This window comes from Columba livia, chromosome 2 (genome assembly GCF_036013475.1).
Source record: "Columba livia isolate bColLiv1 breed racing homer chromosome 2, bColLiv1.pat.W.v2, whole genome shotgun sequence".
NCBI classification, from domain to species: domain Eukaryota; kingdom Metazoa; phylum Chordata; class Aves; order Columbiformes; family Columbidae; genus Columba; species Columba livia.
Window position 1 is genome coordinate 92721380 of NC_088603.1, and position 17823 is coordinate 92739202.

A 17823-nucleotide genomic window follows, 5' to 3' on the forward strand; every position below is an offset into this window, starting at 1 on the left:
AAAAAAACCCTCAGCTTTTCAATGCTTGATATATGTTTTATTAATTCCCTCGGCCCCATTCATTTGCTAGACGCTCTTCTTCTTTGATCTATTGGTAATGTTCATTTAGAAGAGGTATTCAGCTGAGCAGGCTTCAATATTCTATCAAGGAATTTGAATAAATATAATTATTTCTTATTTTCTAACATGGAGTAGCCCAGGGCTTTAGAAGTAAAAAAGCATGGGAAGAATTGAATTTCCATGCTTCCTTTAATAGGAGAGCTTTACAGTGCAGTCAATAAATCCAGGCTTGTTAATGAAATGCTCATAATAGCTACAATTAGAACCTCTGCTGACTTTATTTTTTAATTAAAAACACATTTTTCAATGGACCTTTCAATATTACATTTTTTGTTGCCAGGTTGCTGGCTTTGTTGAGGATGGTTTTTGTGTGAACTGAACCTTCCCTGAGTAGAACAGGGATGTCACATCTATTTAAAACACAACCAGTGTTCATCTGTCAACAGACTTTTGGTAAATGAAATTTCCTATTTATTAATAGCAGTGGAAAAGAAGGAATGTAATTTTTGAACACAAGTAAGCAAAAATAATTTGAACTCTTTCTTGGGAGGTGGGGCTGTTTTTATGATTTTTAACTATGCGAGTCTGTTTGCTTCCTACAAGACTCAGTTGCAGAGGAGGAATGGTGGGGGGAGATAGTGCCATGTTCTTTGCCAGCTTCTGCCTAGCAAAAGGGAAATGTACTGGGAACTTTTCTGTTGTCTGGAGCTGGGACCTGACACCTCCCTGTCCCTGGAGCGATGCAAGTGGGCCAGAGCACATCAGGATATATATATATATTTTTTGGTGATAACAAGTGCCTGAGTGACTTGGTTAACAAGCTACTGTACTGTACTAATGAAGCAGTGGCTAAAACAAAAAGATGCATTTTTATTTCTTTCTCTTTCTCCCACCCTACTCTTACAGTTTTCTTATCCCTGGTTTTTTTTTTCCCCATTGGTCTTTTCCGGTCTGTCTGAAATTATATATATATATATATATATATAATTTTTTTTTTCCTGCTCCTAAAACTAGGATGAGCCATTCCTTTTTTTTTTTATGTTAGTTCACTAATTTCTCTTTGCATTATAGATCATCATTGTCCGAAAAGCAGCGCAAACAGCACCTCCTGGTGCCATTCACATACAGTAAATCATATGTCTTGTCCCACTACCTATCTCTTTATTACTCACATTACGTGCGGTGCTGAATGTGCTAAACAAATAAAACTCTAGAAATGAAGGGAAAATGACCAAGAAAGCATGGCCTCCAATTCATGGCTTTCTAATAGCCCCTTTCTGCAGGACTATCATCAAAAGCCAGTATTTCCGTGCATCCAGTGCTGACAGAACAAGACCCTTAAAACCAGATAACCCTCAGCTCCCACATGCAGTATTTATGGCATCACTGCGGTGTATTCACCCGCATTTCAAGGCAGAATGGATTTGTCTCTACTTTTTTCTTGCTTTTGTTCACAAAAAAAAAAACAAAACACATTAGCAGACCCATGTTACTAACTGCTTCCTGCTTTTGTTGTTCAGTTTGTTGTAGCTACCACGACTCACCAACAAGCTGTAAATCTTGCCTGGTGTTTTGTAGCAAAGGAAAAAATAGAATGATCAGTGTTGACTTTTGGTCATCGTGTATCATTATTGATTTAAGGGAGGTCGGTAGAGGAAAGCAGACTCTGTATCTGTTGCTTGCCGATTCCCCGGGAAGGCGGTGGTAGCTAGCAGTCAGTAGAGGGCAATAGAGAAATACAGTTTGTGATACCTAAAGGATTTGAAGCACTGATTATGTGTTTACGGAAAAGAAAAAGAAGAAAAGAAGAGCCGGGAGGATAGGTTGTTCAGTTTACTACTCGAGACCTGACTGTGACAGACCACCAATAAAACAAAAAAGAGAGCAAAGACGACCTTCTGCAGCATTTGCGAGTCTCTCCTTTTTTCCTCAGAGTTACGGAGGGTAACTTAGCCAGAACTTATTGATGACTGCATGTTCAGTGGACTCGGGAATGGACTGGGAGATGCGGAAAAGCACTCTTTGGAAGGAACAGAAGAGGAGGCATTTCAAAGAATCTGCAGGTGACTGAGGTGAGCAAACTCACAGCTTCTCTTTCAGGTGAGATAATAGGTATTCAGTCAGCTGTATAAAAGTCATGAGCAAACTGAGTGATTGAAATTAGATGAGAATTTTGCTTTTTCAGGCATGCTGGTGCACGACTAATTTTATCTTGGAAAAGAAAAAGATAGTCATGCTACAAGGATAAACATTTCTAAGCATACATTATTTTGGAGACATGCTAAAACTGGTGACTTGTTTTATGTGTAATCTTTTATATTAGAACTGTTTGAAACATGATCATAATTTTACAAGGTTTATATGCTATAGTTCCTAGACTCTAGTTTACAGAGAAATAGATAGAGAAAATGTGACCATTATTTTTCCTTTTAGAGAGAATTTTTTCTAAGCATTATGACAAATGGGGCTTGGAGGTTTGGAGAAATTTATTAAGAGATTTTGCATGTATGATGGAGATGCCATCAGATTCTTCAGTGTTTATTATCAGATAGATACTGAGAAATTATACTAAAGAATATAGCAATAACAAAAATAGTTAAGCCACAGAAATCAAGGGTCTGACAGACGGTTGGGAAAGCAGAAAAAAACCCAAGAGACTAAGTTAGGAAATAAGCATATGAAACACTTTTCTGTTGACAAGATCTCGGCTGGTGTCACCATAACACTTGGAAAATATCCTCAGGATGCTGGGAACCATTAAAGCCGTACAGATTATCAGAGGATAAACTTCCACTTCAGCTGCCACTGGTACCAGAAGTGACCAATAAGAAACACTTGGGAAATGCAAGATGAAGAATTGAAGCATTGACATTCTAGGGATATCACAGAGCAAGTGCAAGGGTATCTAGAGGTCAATCAGACAGTACCTATCTGAAACAAGGCAGGCTGATAAATAAAAAGAATAAATCATATTCCAAAAAATACCATCAGCTTTGAAAAGCTAATTAAAGGAAAAGTTATCTAGTGTTCCTCCTGAGCCTGGTTTTATTTTGTAAGTAGTATGATAGGGAAGGCTACAGCACAGTGATCTATCTGTGCTTTGAGTGCCAAAATATGTAAAAGATTAATATGATGATTGTTTGTTTATACATTGTTTAGAACACAACTTCCTTGAAGTAGGTACATGAGAGAAGTGAAAGATAACACACAGAAAGTATGTCACAATTTTCCATGAGGTTGGCAACACCCAACTGACAGAGGAGAGACTCAATGAATATCAGAATCCCTCTGATCTTGAAGGCAACAAGTTCCAGTCTCCAATTTTTCTTCCTTTTATTCCATTTCCAGTGCTCTGTATTTTCTAGCATACCTGCAAATCCCTTATTTCAGAAGAAAATAGAAATTAAATATGGTATTGAACAAAAACCTCAGAGAGGAACATACCTGCAGTTGAAGGAAATCCTTACTTGTGTACCAACTCTTCTTTAAAGCGGTCTCTGGTAGAAATGATTAGTTCTTCATCTAAAATGTGAAGCTCTAAGGCAATAAACATTCTCTTATAGCTGATACCTATTTTCAGTGAAATTAGCATGATTGCCTGTTGGTGTTTGCCGAAGTGTTTTCTCACGGGTCATATTTCTACAGATATAATGAAAGGGATTTATGTAGCGGGGAGCCACAGAGGTCAGCAGCTGGGGCTGAGAAATGGGAGTTACTGTTTGTTGAAGTCCAGGCTTTGCCTTGCCTCTGTGTGACTTTGTGATATCTTGGGCTTTTTTATGGTCAGCTTATGAAGTGGCCAGCCTGGCATCTTGCCCACGCTAAGGGCTAGGCTTTGAATAGCAGGCTGCAGATGTACATGGAGGCCCCCCTTACATAGAAGTTATGGGAAAGGCCACTGTCTGGTTGCAGTGTCCCCCCGTACACAGACATATATACTCCTATGCCAGTTCTGGATATGAGTCCTTGTCACCTTGAGTCCTAAGAAACTATTCCTTCATTTTACCTCACAAAACGGTTGGCTAAAAATGTTGAAATCTCAAGTTGAAGTTCCACCTGTGCAAGACACTGCTAGTTAATGTGCTAATTGTCATGTAAACTTCTTTGCTTAATGAGATGTGAAATAGCCACTACTGTTAGGAATATCATTGTGCAAAGAGTTTGTCCCAAGTACTCAGGGTCGTTTATTACTGTGCTGCAGCACAACCCAGGGCTGCTATTTGAGCCTCTTGCCAAAATAGGAACATTTTATTTTCTGATGAGTCATCTGGGTTTCACTCCTATCTCTCAAGTTTCCCCCACCCTGTTCTTCTTTGCTGTAAAGTCCAGCCCCCGCCCTAGAGACCTTGCTTTCCCAGCCCAAAGATGGGGTGGAACCCTCTTCAGCAGCCTTAGGCTCTGTTCCTTAATTAACTCGGAGGGGACTGCTAATGAATAATATGGAGCATTTTCTCTGTCACTGGAGCTGAACGTGCAGCATTCCTAGCCTTTTCCCACCTGGAGTGTGGCAGAGCAGTGCTGGCGGCTGAGTTGGAGTTTGCCACATGCTGTGCTAAACTTTACCTGCATCAAGACAGAAACGGAACTAGGTCAACCAAAGGAGGCAGATGTAGGTATTTTCCATATTGGTCATATTTACTTATGAGCAAGACAGAAGAGCTGCATGTTTCAGAAAAACATTTCATGCCTTTTTTTTTTTCTCCTGGTGCAGAGTGGGGATGGGCAAGTCTTCATTTTTCTTTTTGCTGTATTTTCTTTTCCTTTTAATTCTGAACAACCTGTTGTTCTAAGGTGGCACTGGTTTGAGCATGAGGTTGTAGTAGATGACCTCTAGGGATTTGCGAACTCACCCTGTAATTTTCAACACTCATGCTGTTATTTTATAGTCTTCCTGACTCCAAATTAGCTGTGAGAGGAAAAGAAAAAAAAGACTATATTAAGATTTTTTTTCATCCCCTCCGTTATTATTTAAATTCACTTGAAAATGAACCAGAGAGACTAAAAAACAGGTGCTTCTGATAAATAACTGTGTAATTGAATAGTTCTTTGCATTTGTTGGCTTCTGAGTTTTGTCATAACTGCTTCAGCCATCATGTTTAGTCTGCCTAACAGAATTGCTATTAAAAATTCAGTCAGCTGAGGGCTAAACCATTTTAGGGCTGTACTCCCTGCTGCAATCAAAAAGTGGCTTCTCACGCCTGTTTATAGTATCCAAAGTTGGTCTAATGTCTGAGAAGCTTCCATCATTGTTGATTCTTCCAGTTTTATGCTTGGTGAGTCTGATGGCAAGAAGGGGTGGAATATTTACTGCAAAAGTATGTGAAATAATATGAATTTGAAAGATTCATATCAGTTTTTCAGTAATCAATTTTGGCTAAATTCATTAAAAATTAAACTGTTTGCCCAGCTGACATCTTTAATTCATCACTCTTGCTGAGACAGGGATCTTCAAAGCCATTTGCAAGTGCTAAACAAACACATCTTCTTAAGCTTCGATTATAAAGACTGATAAAGTCCATGGGAGATCTAAATGTTTAGAGATGACAGTGATGGATATAATTTAGACACAAGAGAGGTAACAGACTGATGCTTGGTGTGAATGTTAAGCCAGAATTTCACAGATGAATATGGGTGGGTGGTCTGGTGCTCCTTATCTGTTTCAAAACTGCTGCTGAGGCACAGTGGTAGCACAGCATATTTTATCTACATTGGGAAGAGAGCACCTGAGTCTTACTGCTACTAATGTGGCTTACCCCCAAAACTTATTCCTCTTTTAAAGGAAAAACTGAAATGGAGAGGATGTAACTACTTTGTAAGTCAGAAGCAGCTACAGTAAAGAGGAAAAAGCTCCTCATGGCAGTAGTTTAATTAGACTGCAGTGTTACTGTCCTGACTAGTGATGCAAAACAGGAAACTTCTTCAGTGAGGTTTTTATACTATAGCTGCATCATTTCCCAGTACAGAAAGGAGCTAGCCTTCCTAAAGTTGGTCTGCATGCAAAGCCCTCTGCTTTCCTGTGCTCCTCAGAGATTTTATACAGAAAACAAAACAGCAAGGGGTAGATGATTCAATGGAATATTTTTTTTCTAAAACCCCAGAGGTCTCTGCTTAAGCAACCCAAGTCAGAAAAAGCTGGAGGTAGTTATATGCACATATGTTAAACAAACATCACCAGAGTTGTTGTTAACTTGCTACTTATTTGAAGTGTGGGGAGGGGCTGATGCAGTCTCCAGGCTTTTCCCAGAAGGCCCACAGACATATGGATTTATGTATTGTTTTCATTATTATTAGATAATGCTAACAGTAGTGTTCATGTATGGTCTGCACCAGTCTCGTGAAAGGTGGTTTTGGCCCTCAATGTGGAAAAGGCTTGTTTTCCCTCTTTAGAAAAGTCATTTTAAAGTGACCAGGCTCATGGCAGGCATAACAAATTTTGTAAGTTCATAATTTATCTTTGTTTGTGCAAATGAAAATTTTTTTCCTTAAGTGAAGTTTTACTGATGAAAATATGTGTGTTTTAGATTTCTTTATTAATCACACCCTTTCTTCTAAGCCAGTCTGGGATCTCTGCATCCCTTAGCACTGTTTAGAAAAAGAGATCTGGTTATCACGAGAGCATGGGTAAAAGACAGGACAGTGGAAAGCCGGAAGGAATAAAGGTCCAGATAGAGATGTACTGGCAGGTCTGTGAACAGCTTGTCACAGTGCCTGTTGGCTTTCTGCTTCTGTTTCGTTTGCTCTGCTGGTTAATCATTTGCTTGAGTGCTCAGGTACCGTAGTGGTGGGCACACTACCAGTGCCACAGACCCAGCATGCTGCATATTCATTAAAATATTATTTTTGAAAGGAAACCCAAAATAAATACAGCTTTTGAAAATCCTCAGCATAGCTAACATTGCCATGTACTTTCTTCTCTAATAATATGAATTAACATATTAGGTTTTTCATTCTGCTGTCGATAGCCACAGCTTTCTCATGAAAACATAAGTGGTTTGAAAGGCTTCAAACTTCTTCCATATGTTGAGTATAGCACATTTGTGCATTGGCCTTTATGTGCAGCTATTGGGATGTTTGTTCCAGTGTCATCAATATTAAAATCAGGGATAGGGCCTTGGAGTAAAAGCCAAATACCTCTTTGTTCTTTTAATCCCCACCAGTTTGCTAGTGTGACCTTTGTGAAACTAGGGGTAAATCCTAGGAAAATCCTGGCTGGCAACTAACTGCTGGAATGCCAATTGGCAAGCTATACTTCCTTCTCCAAATATGAATCTTTCTGCCTGAATATCTCCTATGCAGCATCTCTTCTGCAGTGTCACGTTTTGAGGTCTGATCCTCATACAGACCTCTGCTGCTGTTGTTACTTTTTATAGTGCAGTGCTATTTATATCTCTGTTTGAATATTTCTGGTGGCCACCACTGGAAAGTTAGCACTGTGCAAGAGTTTTCCACAGAGGGCTTTACTGTGCCAGCACCCCTCCAAAATAACTGCACAGAATGTGGAAAAATACGTTACCTCTTATCATGAGTACCTTATGAGCTTGCTCCTGGTTTTGGTATCTTGAATTGCTTCATGATGCTGCTCTCTGAACACTGGTGCCTGGAGAAGATTGAACTAGCATACTGGCAGTCTATGAACCCTCAGCACATGATGTTCCCAGGAGGCAAACTAAACCATAGAAGAGAGCGTCAAGTAGAACAAGATGTAAGGTATGCATCCACTGGAGCTGGATAATTGTTCCTCGAACTCCAGTGATCATAAAAGTTTACTTTCTTCTGCCCTCAGTATATGGAAACGACATCCATTCTCTTATACATTTCACTCACATGATAAGAAAGTATCAAATATTTTTTTCAGGCCTGTCTTACCATCTGCTTTGACAGCAATTAGCTCACCAATTGGTGCAGGCTGAGTTCCATTAATATATGTTAAAAGCATGGAGAAAAGCTCAAAACTCAGACAGTGATGCAAGGATGCTGTTTATGTCTCCCTGGCATAAGGTGGGAAGGGCCTGTGATGCAATGCTTGCCAGAAGTTGGAGGCACAAGCAGTGTGAGGACAAAGCAACACGATTTGAATCTCCCATTATTATGGATACAAAAAAAACAGTGTAGTAACGACACTAAATATGGCAATTCCATTAACATTTCTGAGAAAAGGGTGAGTGAGATTTGTGGGAATTGTGGGTCAAGATAGTGGTCTCCTCCCTAGCATGCTTCCTGTAAGATCTGAACTGACGTTATTGCAGGGATGGTCGGAGAGAAGCCAGGACTTAGCCTTGAAGGATGTAGTTTGGAAGGCATTGGAAGTGAGATCCCCTCCTCTCTATCCTTCTCAAGTATGGGACTGTCCATCTTGGCACCATCCAGTGCTTTAACTCTCTAGAATCCACAGATCCTTGTAAAATGTACAGCAGCTCTGCTCTGGTGTTTTACTGGGGAGAAACAGCAGCCCTTGAGAAAAGTGGAAGACAGGTGCTGCTGGTCTCCTGTGCCGCTCCTGACTCCAGAAGCCAGTGCAGATACAGTTACACCCCTCTCCTGGGTGGAAGTCAGGCCAGACAGCATGGGAAGGCACACAACACCTTAACAGCCCTGCTGCCTGTAGTAAAATTGCCAAACTGGGCTGTGGCATCAGAATACAGGCTACCACTACCAAGATGGCAAACATCCACGGTGCAGATCTATGAGTTGTCCTGTGACATGCTTTTGTTGCTGTGATATTGCCAATCATGCAGTCAACCCTTCCTGCCAACCATTTTCTCTTTTTCATTAATCTGCAGTAATTTCTTTGGTTTTTCTTTGCATTAAATCTGAGGGGTATTCATGGCATTCACAGGTACAGTTTAAATAACTCCCTCATCCTTCCCTTCCCAAAGGGCATTCCATTTTTGAGAACCACCCTAGGAACACATGTGACTTGAGCATGGATAGAGGCATCGCCTGCCAGCAGATCTGTGTGCTTGTTTTTTTCCATGGACTATTGTCTGGAACTTGGCAAGCCTTTGGAATCTTTCCTGGATGAGCAGTTCTGGATTATTGACCAATTTTTTGTGAGCTGAAGTGACAATAAACATGAGTTTAGGACTCTGAGCTCAAACTAAAACTCAGGCTTTCCCAGTGTGAGCCCAGAACTAATAGTTTTAATTTGGCCCTTTGTGGATTATGATCCAACGACAGAATTAGGTTTTGAATCTGAATGGCATCCAGTTTCTGTGATACTCGTGTAAATATCTTAGTTTAGTGCTTGCAGTGTGTTTGCAACCTGCTGTTCATTCCTAACTAGTGGTGTTTTCCTTTTCAGCTACAGTGGGAGGAGCTGTGGGCTTTAACGTTGGTATTACGTTTGGTGCCTTATGATGGTAGCAAAATCTGCAAATGTTGAAGCATTATAAATGCTCAAATATGAGGGTCAGAAATAAATCAATTTCTAAACAATCTTAACACGTGTTAGCATGGACAGAGCTTATGTAGGTTGCACAACTGCAGTCATCCACTCTTCACTTTCAGAAGAGTAGATCAATAATATTTGTGTCCTCAAACACTTGGTAATTTTGGTGTAAAACAATAGGCCCATATCCAAACTGAGTTCTAGTTTTCAAAGTGCCTAATTAACAACAGGTATTGGTACACCAGGAATTAGAAATATGTAGGGAAAGGCAAGCAATCACCTGGTCTAGCGCTGAAAGGGTTAATGAGGCATTAAGGAGACAATTAAAAAATGCTACTGGAGATGTGTTTTCCTGTCTGCTAGTCCTTAACATGAGTGCTAAAAAATTCATTTAAAAAAATACATTTTAAAGACCAGTTTAAGAAACTGAAAATACAAAACTAGCTTCAGAAAACTGCAGCTCTGTTTTCTTATACCCGTATGTTTGTGACCAAGGAAAAACTCGATTATTTCAGAGGATTGCTGGAGAAGTAGATGTGAATCTCACTTTATCCCATTTTCATCTTAACAGATTGACTTGGAAACCTTCAGTTTCAAAGAAGGTAAAGGTGTCAGAGTGAGTTCAGATGGAACAGATGGGTTTTCTGGAAAAAGCCTCCAGTTTGATAAAGTTCCAGAAAAATTTCCCATGACTAACAGGAGACAAAGTACCTTTGTTGTGAATGTTCGCTGGTCCCACTTTGGGAATTGACTTTAGCTGAGACTGAGACTTTGGTTATAGACTGGTGTGACTGTTGAAGATAAAGGCACTGATCAGTAAAGCTGTGTCAGCTTCTCAGCAGTGAACTGATGTTCTTTTTGGCTGAAGTTTAATGTTCTTTGAATGAGAACACTTGATTCACATTAAGTATTTCTCAGCTGTTCTTGTGGAGGCATTAAGCTGATGTCTTGCTACGGTTTCTGGAGCCACCGAAGAAACAAGCAAAAAGAAAACAAAACAAACAAACAGACAAACAAAAAAAATCCACTGAAAATACTGATTTAAGTTTGGTGGCTGGTGTTGAATGTGTTTGGCCTTCCCTCTTGCAGCTGCAGAACATACTGGCATTGCAGGTGGGTTGTCCGACAGCTCCCTTTCGAACCATTGCCAATCTTGCTTCCTGGATCAGCCAACAACTGTCTCCTGAATTGTGCTTGCACCTGTTTCCTCTTCTTCTGGAATAAACAGTTTTGTCTGAAAAGAGTACTGACAAAGGCCAGAGTTGCACACCCAGCCTGGCCCACTCTTATAAAGGAAATCACATTTTCTTGGTGCTTGTAGAATGAAAGTGGCAGCTGTTACCATGGAAATAGTCAGTTTATGAAAGAAGTTTTGAGGAGGCTGAACATCACCACTAATCTAAGAGACTACAGTCAAGACAAAAGGTTAAAGCTGGAGTTGTGCTAATTAGGAGATAGCTGTGTTTCTGATAATGTGAGGCGGGATACAAAGGAATTTGATTATCTTAAAGGTCTTTTCCAACCTAAATGATGCTATGATGCTATGATTCTATGAATTCTATTTCATAAAATTGCTGTTGTCCTGGCTAATCCCTTGAACCTATTATTTTGAATACACAGCACGGATTAGATTCATCCCTAGTATAAATCCACAGATTTGTGTTCAAACAGGTGTACACTTAATGGGTATAAACAGACACTATATCCTGGAAAGGTTCTTTTGAATATTTCCTTAAAATGTATTTTAAGAGTTATTTTTTTCACATTCCCTTTTTGGAGACATTTTCCTGGGTTTTGTTTTGTATTTTGCAAGTACTGATGTCCTCTCTGTCCTCTTCTCTCTGCTCAACACATTTTCTGAGGTGCATAAATTACTGTGGTTCTCCAGATTTCTCCTTAAATGTGCTAAAAATGTTATCAGCAAATAGAGAAAAGGCTTTGTTATTTCCACTGCACTTCCTCTGTTGATTAACTGTGCCAAGACAAAGTGAATAATACAGTAAAGTCATCATCTGCAAACAGGAATGCCTGGGCCAGATCCTCTCTGCTCACACAAAGTGCCAAATCTTCACTTTCTTCAGGAGAGATATATCTCTCCACAAGTTCTGAAAATACAGCAAAATACTATTTCTGTTAAATTTCTCAGCTTTAGAGCACTGAAAACTCATCTGACAAACTCATCTGAGCAGCTAATAACAATTTTAGAACAATTCCATAGTTTGTCCTGGATTATTTCACAAAAGGCTTAATTATTCTTAATTAAAGCTCCTGTTGATTATACTTGTGTGAGCCATAGCTATTCAAATAATCTTGGGCCCTACATTCTTCTGTTTATTTATTTTCACTTACAAGTAGCCTGCATTATCGCAAAAGCCTTTATCTATGTAATTAGCTCTACATGGATTTTGTAATGAAGACTCTATGTGAAAAACGGAATGGTAGATGTTGTTGGATATGTCCTCCAAAATGACAGTACTAACATCAAAGCAGTAAAAATATCACCACCACACTCTTTATGGAAAGAGCCAAAGGACATTCTTGCAGTGGACACAAGCAGTGGGCCTGGGCAGTTGTGAAGGGTGGTATAGCATGTGGTACATCCAGCTGCATCTCAAGCTCCAACTGGAAGGCTGTAATTTTGCTTTAACGTGTCTGGGAGACTATTTGAGTAACTCATAGTCTTATTTCTAGGTTATTCATTTTAGGATATATTGTCGGCACTTTTCCCCATTTGAGTTCATCTTTCTGAATGTGTATAGGATTCCCAGTGAGGTACTTGGGACATGATGTCTCCCAGGGTCTACTGAAAATCTACTGAAAATGTCCTATAGTCTCACTTGTCTTTTTCATTACGTTGCCCATTTAGTCATCCTCTCATTGGCAACTACAGTCTTCATTTGTTTCTACCTGGTCATCTCCCAGGTTACATTTGAATTTTCTTTACATGACCTTGCTGCTTGCCCCATTTCTGTGGCTCCTATCTTCAAGATGTTCTATTTGTATAGTTTCACTTCTCTTTTGTATTGACAGTACAAGAGTGCCCAGTTATTCTCCTACCTGGGCCACAATGATCAAGAACTATGAAAGGACAGAAGAAGCCCCAAGATGGATCCTGAAGACCCTCACTGCTAATGTCAATTGACTTGATGCATCCTATCTTAATGGCACTTAAATGGTACTTTTCCTTTAGCTATTTTTTTAACCACCAAAAAACTGTACTCCTTAGTCCTTAATAATGTATAATATGATGTCAAATTCATTCCTAAAGTCCTGAAAAATGAGGTCTATTACACTTCATCTGTTCAGATAATCACTTACCTCATCTAAGAAAACTAAATGGATAGTTTGTATGGTGATCCTTTGGTAAATTGCTGTTGCATTTTATCCCATTTTTCATTTATCTCTGGGTCTTTGTATATTGTCTCCCTCAAAATGTATTTTAAAGCCTTTCGTACTAATGAGGTCAAATGAAATAGCTTGTAATTGCCCAGCTGCCTTCTCCTCTTATTTTTCTTCACATTTTTTTTAAGAAAAGAAACTATATTTACTGTTTTTTCAGTTTCACTCCCAACTTGCTTATGCTATTAAAAATATTTTTCACTGGACCAGCATTACATGTCCGAAATTTTTAGAAGTCAAAAATAGTGATTAGCCAGAGTTCAAGCTTGATGCATTTCACTTTTTGAATTGAGCTTTTGTGTTAGCTGTGGTAGTTTCTATTTGCATAGCCACATTCTCATTGTTCACCCTATCCCCACCTCTACGTCCAACTTAAAAATTCTTATTGAAAACAGTGACAAAATATTTACTCATGGCCTTTCCTTGTGTTGTCTTTAATCTCTACACCATCCTTTCTCCACAGTGGCACAGTGTTTTTCCTTGTCTTTCTCTTATTTATACTACCAAAGGGCCTTTTACTATTTGTTCTCATATGCTTTGCAAGATATAACTCAGTTGGGTTCTTGGCAGTTCAAACTTTATCTTTGTACTTCCTGACCTCTCAGATGTTTTCAGTTTGTGAACAGTACATTTGGCATTCTGTGTGGACTCTGCTTATTTCCAGTACCTTCTTTTTGGTTATTCATCCAGGTTATACCAGGGATCTCTTCTTACAACGTGCCACTAGTTGCTGGCCGCAGCTTTGTAAAAGCAACTTGTCCAATTTACTGTACCTTTTCTGCACCACAGAACAGACATAACTTGTGAGAGCTTAAATGCCATTTTTATTGTCATTTTACAATGCTTTACTATGCCAGTGCAATTCTTAAGTTTCAATGCCTACCTTACTTCTCTCTTACATAAGTAATCCTACTCATGTAATAATCAAATCTATGAAGATTATTTGTGTGAGAAAAGGGTTGCAGGCCAGGGTCTACATTCCTTAAAGTACTTTCAGCAGGTGCAGCATTTTCTCACAGTGGTGCCTTTTTTAGCTGAAGTGTAAAAGCTGTTTAAGAGATACACGTGCAGTATCAAAAAAAAAGGGCAGAATATTTAGGAAGATGAAACTGCTTGGAAACTGAAGGATTCAGGGATTTGTCCAGGTGCCTAGTATTTCTCTAATAGCCTTTTGCCACTTGACTCAGGTTTCATTTCTGTCTTTTTAAGTAGATTTTATTTTGTCACCCTTGTGATTTGTAAATGTATAAATACTGTACTGAGTACTCAGGAAAATGATCTTTCACAGAACTAAATTGTTGCATGGAAGAAGTTCCTTGTTAATTGCTTACTACTTAGATTTTTGTCAGGTCTCAAGATACATCATGGCTGTGTTGCATTAACACTGGAAAAGCGTATTCAGCAGCAGGCTCTGCCCCAAAGAGCTTGCAGCTGAAAGACGTAAGATACATTCAGAGCTGAAGTAAGTAAACATTTTTTTACGGTCACTGTGAAATGTGTGAAATAAGCCCGTGTCACTTATGTATGGCATAACCAGTAGCTGAACCCAGTCTCCTTGACTTCTCAATTCCTCTCTCAGCTGCAGGAAGATTTTTCCTATTTTCATTCACTACAGTCATTAAGAGGAGTGGGAAATTTCAGTAGGATACGGAGAATTAAAAGAGACAAATTTTCATTTATTTTCCTGCTGTTTCACTTACTTTTATAATCTGTTACTACATGATGCAGTAGTTGGTAGAAGGAGAGAGCATCATATATTCTTTACTGGTGCCATTGCATTTTTTAGCCAATGCAGTAGGGAAGTACATATGAGCTATTAATCAGTTACAGAGAAAAGGCAGCAGATGGGTCAAAACCTGATTTGGCTATCTATTTGCAAATTTTGAGCAGTAGGCATGAAATGACCGAACAAAGAAGTAAATGCCAATGCACAAAATATTTTTTGGTATATAAAAAGCTGCCTTTTTATTGAGCCTGTTTGTAAGTAGCATTACACACAATTCTGAGAAAATATTAAGAAGTCTCAATACATTTAGATTTTCAGATTAGCTGGTGAGCTGCACATATGTGACCTGAATTATGACTCTTCTGTAGTTTCTACTTACAAATCCTTTTTCTGCTACAAATACATTATGAAATAAGTTTAAAATAATGAGTTAATGAAAAAAGTATATTTTTAAAAATGTAATGGACACAGCTACTTTGAATAATGATTTTTTGCTGTGGGAAAAAAAAAATAAACAACAAACAAACCCAAACTATCCAAATCTCTTTCATGTATAAATAAATCCATTTACTTCAGCAGCATCTTGTTGAATCTAAGTTTGATCAATAAAACTTAGCTGCAGCGTCACTCCTGTGTGTGCCAGAAAGATTCAGGAGAGATTAGTGAGGAATCTGCATGTGATTCAGTACTTACTGCTGTGTCAGCTTCACAAGAAGGCAGGATCCTGGGTCACAGGAAAGAAGAAGAAACAGAATTTTGAAGACTGTCGTATCATGTATGTACAAAGCTATTACTTCCTTCTCTGGCAGTGAAACTACGTATTGTATTTACCAAAAGAACAGCAACAAATCTCATGGAGGTGTTCACATAATGTTACATATGTTATATCAAGGAATTTCAGAGAAATTCTGCTCAAGATGATACGCAGAGTATGAATACCTACAGAATTGTCAGGTACCAGCACAGTGTTGTAAACAGCACTACAAGGGGATTTCCACTGGCACCAGTGTTGCAGTTACTCACCCAGCAGATCTTGTGCTCAGTAATTAATCTCAAGAACAACAACAAAAAAATCCACCTAATATTACCACCAGTAATGTTTTTTTCACAGTCCCTGTTTTGAAATATCCAACACAAATCTGTTTCTCTTGTTCTGATTTTTTTTTATTTTATTATTATTTTTATTTTTATTTTTTTTTTTAATTTCAGGGAAGGAGCCGCTATTCAAACAATTAGAAACTTTTCCATCAAGAATGTGGAGGGAATAGGTTAAATGGGGATAAAAAATCATGGTAAGGGAAAGCCGCCCCTTCCAATATATGTGCTGGCTTTCTGAGCAAGATTTTCACAAAACAGGATCTTAGCCTTAGGATTTGTGCTCCTGCAGGAACTTTTCAGGAAAACAATTCTACTGCATCAAGGATACTCCCTCTGTTAACCGCCTCTTAGAGTGATGGGTGTTGATTTAATATCCAGAGAGACAAAAATAACTGGTTGAATTTTCAGACATGTAAAATGTACAGGTCTGTGGTTGAAAAAAATGTATAATTTAACGCTTCTTTGTTAAAAATAACACATTTTTTGCTTGGCTTATATGTCCATGTTGATTTGTCTTAGCTGTGGAGAAAGAGCTACAATACAAATAATGTGGCATAGGTATTTACTCAGCAGTCTGTCCAAACAAACTGACCTGATTAAGGTGAAAATTTTTCACTGCAGCAGTTTTCTATGGGCGCATTAGGAGATTTGTGGTGACAGGCATGTTCTTTTTGTGGCTTTATTTTAGCAAAAAACAAAACCACTTCAAAACTCAAATATTGAACCACAAAATCATATAATTTTTAATTCCAAAAAGGCTCCATAATACCTTCTGAGTATTACAATTGAGATGCTTCTTGCTCATCTTCTACTTATGGGCCTGTTTTCCTGTCTGGACCTAATCTTCCATGACGTACTACTATCTCTGCTTTATGGCTAAAGACATAACCTATTCTCTGATGAATTGAGGGAAACAGAGTCTAATAATATAGCTACACAAGAGAATGAGTGTTTGAGTCACTCAAAGTTTAATATCTGTGAGGGCCAAAAGCTTGTATTTAAAGGTCCCCTGGAAAATTAAATTCTTCTCTGCAAAGGAAAAAAACACAAATATTTTTAATTACCTCTATACACCTAGTTCTCATTTACCGTTGAATACATACGGTGACTTCGATAAATGCAGCTCACAGGAAATGAGCTTAGATTTTCAGCTGTGCAGAAACATAGAGATCCACATGAAGGCTCAGTCTGAATTTATATACAAATTACTTCACCTGATAGAAGGAAGAGAGGGATGATGGTGAGTTAAGAGCATATTGGGCTATTGGTATTCTTCAGCCATACTCTATTTGTACAGAGAACTTCTTTGTTGATGGCTCTATTAATCCTTTCCCTGAGTTCGTAGCATTTGAGACAAAATGCATTTTTTACACAAGTGTCATGAATGTGGCATGGTACACACAACTGAAATCCATCTGTGAACTGCAGTGTCAGCTCGACATCAGTTACTGTCTGTGGCTCTAGGACAGGTATCTTTAAGGATCAAACAACAAGCAGAAGTTTTGTTTCAAAGCCTTAAAACCAGCTGCCAGTCTGAAAGCTCTCCGATTTGGATAGAATGGTCTTAGCTTGGATTGCTTAATCAATGCTTTGTTTTCACTTAATGGGCAAAAAATAATATAAGGATAAAACTCCTCTATTAACAAATTGTTTGTCATTTCCAAGCTGGCTGCAGGGGCTTGTGCAGTCGTGTCTGCTGAGTCGCTAAATCTTTCTGCCTCCTTCTCTTTGGAGCGTCATTAAGCTTAGAAGCATTAGCCTCTACAGGGCTGATCAGGATGGCTTGTTTTAAAACATGTCAAAACTGTTGGACAGCAGCATGTTAAAAATTTCCACATTGTGGACCATTCTGATTGACTGGGCATAAATTAGTGCCAGTTCTGCTGTTATTATTTTTAACACAAATTGCAAAGATACCTGCACAACATAATTGAGCCTTTAGGCTAGGGTCGTCACAGGTATTTATCTAGTGTATCTGCGCTCTTCCAATTCTTCTTTTTATTAACCCAACATTTTTATATAGTCTGTCTGTTAATTAGAAGTCTGAGTAACTGTTTCTCAGTGTAACTACAAGGCTCTTGAGAAACTGATTTTCAGAAAGGCCATTTGCCAATATCTTCATTGGCTTCAGTGCAGGTCAATAGTGTCACTA

The 17823-nt window shown here is 38.7% G+C and overlaps 1 long non-coding RNA gene across 4 annotated transcripts in view; it reads left to right on the top strand.

Moving 5' to 3' along the window:
* Positions 1–1553: 1553 nt before the first annotated feature.
* The window catches only part of LOC110361443 (uncharacterized), a 66843-nt gene continuing 50573 nt past the window's right edge, over positions 1554–17823 (top strand). Inside the window, exon 1 of one of the 4 annotated variants that reach the window (XR_002418069.2) lies at positions 1554–2160. This is a non-coding gene — a long non-coding RNA (uncharacterized LOC110361443). Of the gene's footprint in view, positions 2161–2360; positions 4670–17823 lie in introns of those variants that run through there. The other 3 variants (XR_010470364.1, XR_002418066.2, XR_010470365.1) reach the window with 3 other exon arrangements.